The sequence below is a fragment of the Chiloscyllium plagiosum genome, chromosome 1 (genome assembly GCF_004010195.1).
Source record: "Chiloscyllium plagiosum isolate BGI_BamShark_2017 chromosome 1, ASM401019v2, whole genome shotgun sequence".
Classification (NCBI taxonomy): Eukaryota; Metazoa; Chordata; class Chondrichthyes; order Orectolobiformes; family Hemiscylliidae; genus Chiloscyllium; species Chiloscyllium plagiosum.
Window position 1 is genome coordinate 114,780,174 of NC_057710.1, and position 3,833 is coordinate 114,784,006.

A 3,833-nucleotide genomic window follows, 5' to 3' on the forward strand; every position below is an offset into this window, starting at 1 on the left:
TCATCCAGCATTCCCTATACCTACCAGCCTGTCCTTTCCCCCTGACAAGAATATACTTTCTCTGGATTCTCATTATCTTATTTCTGAAGGCTTCCCATTTTCCAGCCATCCCTTTACCTGCGAACATCTGCCTCCAATCAGCTTTTGAAAGTTCTTGCCTAATACCATCAAAATTAACCTTCCTCCAATTTAGAACTTTAACTTTTAGATCTGACCTATCCTTTTCCATCACTATTTTAAAATTAATAGAATTATGGTCGCTGGCCCCAAAGTGCTCCCCCACTGACACCTCAGTCACCTGCCCTGCCTTATTTCCCAAGTAGGTACATCCACATACTGAATCAGAAAAGATTTTTGTATGCTCTTAACAAATTCCCCTCCATCTAAACACTATGGCAGTCCCAGTGTATGTTTGGAAATTTAAAATCCCCGACCATAACTACCCTATTATTCTTACAGATAGCTGAGATCCCCTTACAAGTTTGTTTCTCAATTTCCCTCTGTCAATTAGGGGGTCTATAATACAATCCCAATAAGGTGATCATCCCTTTCTTATTTCTCATTTCCACCCAAATAACTTCCCTGGTTGTATTTCCAGGAATATCCTCCCTCAGCATAGCTGTAAAGCTATCCCTTATCAAAAACACCACTCCCCCTTCTCTCTTGCCTCCCTTTCTATCCTTCCTGTAGCATTTGTATCCTGGAAAATTAAGCTGCCAGTCCTGCCCATCCATGAGCCATGTTTCTGTAATTGCTATGATATCCCAGTCCCATGTTCCTAACCATGCCCTGAGTTCATCTGCCTTCCCTGTTCGGCCTCTCGCATTGAAATAAATGCAATGTTCCTTAATACCTGCTGTACCTGCAAACTAGCTTTTTGCTTCTCATGCATTAGGACACCCAGATCCCTCTGCATTGAAGCATTTTGAAGTCTCCTTCCATTTAAATGGCAAGTTACTTTCTTATTCTTCCGACCTCTTTATGACATTAATAACGGTGAGTCATGAAAGTTTCCAAAAAACGTCTCACCCACCACTTCATTGGTGAGATGGAAGAAAAAGCATGAATATCTCTCCAGGACCAACTCGCCCAATTCTTTCTCCTTCTCACCACCTCTTTAGTCAACTCCAGGAATTCCACCATGTCCATAATCCCGTGATTTAGTATTTTAGTTTACGTTTTAGGTGATCTGTGTAATTTTCGAGGCTTTACAGAGACATATATTTATTAGCCTGAAAGGGAAAGAGATAATTGTTGAAGTAATATATGAGGTTTTAAAGAAGTTGTCTTGTGCAGTTATCCAGACACATTAATCAATCCCAGAGCACTGACAAAATAATTTATGAGTAGCCATCATCAATGTGTGGTTGATTAAAAGAAACATCTCAGTTATAGTATATTTTAAGGATAAGTGATTAATAATCAGCAGTAAATAAAAAGCAATTGTTACTAGCATTATTAATTACTTACATTTTTCAACAATGGACTGTGAGAAAGAAAAGATCAGGGACCTCTGGCTGTCAGTGTAAACTGTACTCATGCAAAGAACGCAACTTCGTAATAAATGGGGGTAGTGCCTGTACTAAAGATAAAACAGGCAACTTGAGACAATCTTAAAGTGAGAATTCATGTACATATAGAAATATTCAGTTACATCAACTATTACAATATCATTAGTAAATTGGGTTTTAACAAAACCTTTTAACTGAGTGGGGGTTTAGTCTGATAAAAGCTCTGTATGGCATATTTTTGAGTTCTCCAAGTACCCTGATGGCGGTTGAAGTGTAAGTCTGCTTCAGACCAATCTGAAAGAGGTGTCAGTTTTCCACAACAGTTTCTGTTGCTATGAAACAGGGAGGTGTTTGGTCTCAAAAGGAATCTTCCTCCTGTCCAAAAGCCAGATTTTGGATATCCTGTTTAAGTCTCTTATTCTTCTGATACATATAACTTCTGTGTGTTGTATTTCTTACTTAAATAGTCTTTAGTTGTTGGGTGAATGTAACACAGCTGACTAATCTGATTAAAATTCATCAAATTATATTATCCATCAACTTAGTGTCTCAGTCTTCCCTCACGGTCTATCTGTGTCAAACCTGAAGCATTTGAGCTACTTAATTTGAAGGGGTCCATTTGTGACTGTTAGCTTGATAAATTCAACCAGACTGCCCCAATCTAAAATCATCTAGACTCCATTTTAAATCAACAAAACCCAGCTGAACAGATCTCATTGGCTATAAACGTAGTTAACCTAGTTTTGGTTTTCCCATGGGTCGTGCCTAGCCTGATATTGCAAAATTCAGCAATGGTAAATTTTTTCATAACTTACATTTGTTTACTTGGTGCTGGACAAACAGTTTGCCAAAGAAAGCTGAACTTTTACTTGGAAGTAGTTGCCAGACAGGTTTCATTGTGACTTGTTGTTTTTGGTTTTGTTACATATTGCTGTAGTCACTCATCATCATAGCAGCACATACCAGCTCCCAGGTGATGACACCATTTCCCTCTGTCATCTGCTCGTGTCTCTCAGATGTGAAAATCAGATAGATCCACCACCAGCTGTTGTACTTTCAGGAGCATTTTAGGAATGATATTGTCAGACTTTTATTGACGTGCACCAACATGAAACCTGAATCCCTACTGAAACCTGACACATTGCAAAAGACGTCAGTTCATCTAGGGAGGATTGGCTATTTTCAACCAAAATGGCAACGATAGTGGAAACCATATTGCATTAACATTGGAGGGAACACTTTTGCTACAAATGGCAAAACATTAATGACATTATGGCCAGAGCAGATCTGTAAATCTGTGAAATCCCTTTCCATTCATTCCACACAATTAAGGGAAGTGAAAACCCGAGTTTATGTCATTCTTTTTGGACTGAAAATGCAACACATTTTGCAAGTGAAAATTTGAAAACCAGATGCAAAATGCCAAGTTTTTGTTTGTACCTTGTAGTAGTGTAAGTTTGGCATCATCCCTGATTTATATTTGCAAATGCCATATTTTTGTAGTTAGGAAAATACACACAGAGTAATTCTGGTGAGACGATGCTGTGTGTGTGATATCGAATGTGTTTTACAAATGTAAAAGAAGTACCTCAAAGACAAACATAACAAACACTGCACATATGTGCATCACCCTTTCAAGGTTTGATAGTTGCTGAAAATGTGTTGCTGGAAAAGCGCAGCAGGTCAGGCAGCATCCAGGGAACAGGAGAATCGACGTTTCGGGCATAAGCCCTTCTTCAGGAACTTGGCCCGGAAATGGTGGCTCAGTGGTTAGGTTTGATAGTTGCCCTGATGAATCAGGTCCACACGTCTCCAAGGTGCGCATTCCAGAAATTCTTAATATGTTTGTAATAATATTTAAATGATTATCCAATGGCTGTTAATGGATCTTAAATGAAATTGGGCTTTCCCAGTTCTTGGCTCATCTTTAAATAAAGGAAATAACAATTGTGAAGAAACCAGCAGGGTCAAACCTGCAATTAATGAACTTAGCCAGAGCATCCTGTCATCTTCTGGACTTTCTTTCTGCATTCAACAACTGAATTCTAACTTTGACTGAAAGTAATTCTCTGGCTTTCGTTTTCATTGAAACCAGCTTGATTGCAGCTGTGGGTGCTCCTGTAAATCTACTTTGTGGATTGTGAATGAAAGTGAGCAGCGAAGGATGCCAATGAGAGGAAGAACACCTCAGAACAGCAAGGGAGGAGGTACCTAGTGCAAGAGTCCACATCCATAGTCAGTCCTTAGAAATCATCTCTCACATTCTAACTTTACTGAGAAGCTTTTTGTCTCCCCCAAAGAGTCTGTGATGGCTACAACCCC

General features: G+C 39.2%; 1 long non-coding RNA gene across 1 annotated transcript; it reads right to left on the reverse strand.

Annotated features, from left to right (window-relative positions):
- Positions 1–1,059: 1,059 nt before the first annotated feature.
- LOC122555763 lies at positions 1,060–2,446 on the reverse strand. Its single transcript, XR_006313356.1, has 3 exons — positions 2,327–2,446; positions 1,471–1,582; positions 1,060–1,232 (listed from the first exon to the last, which is right to left on the reverse strand). It is a non-coding gene; the product is annotated as an uncharacterized LOC122555763 (long non-coding RNA).
- Positions 2,447–3,833: the final 1,387 nt, after the last annotated feature.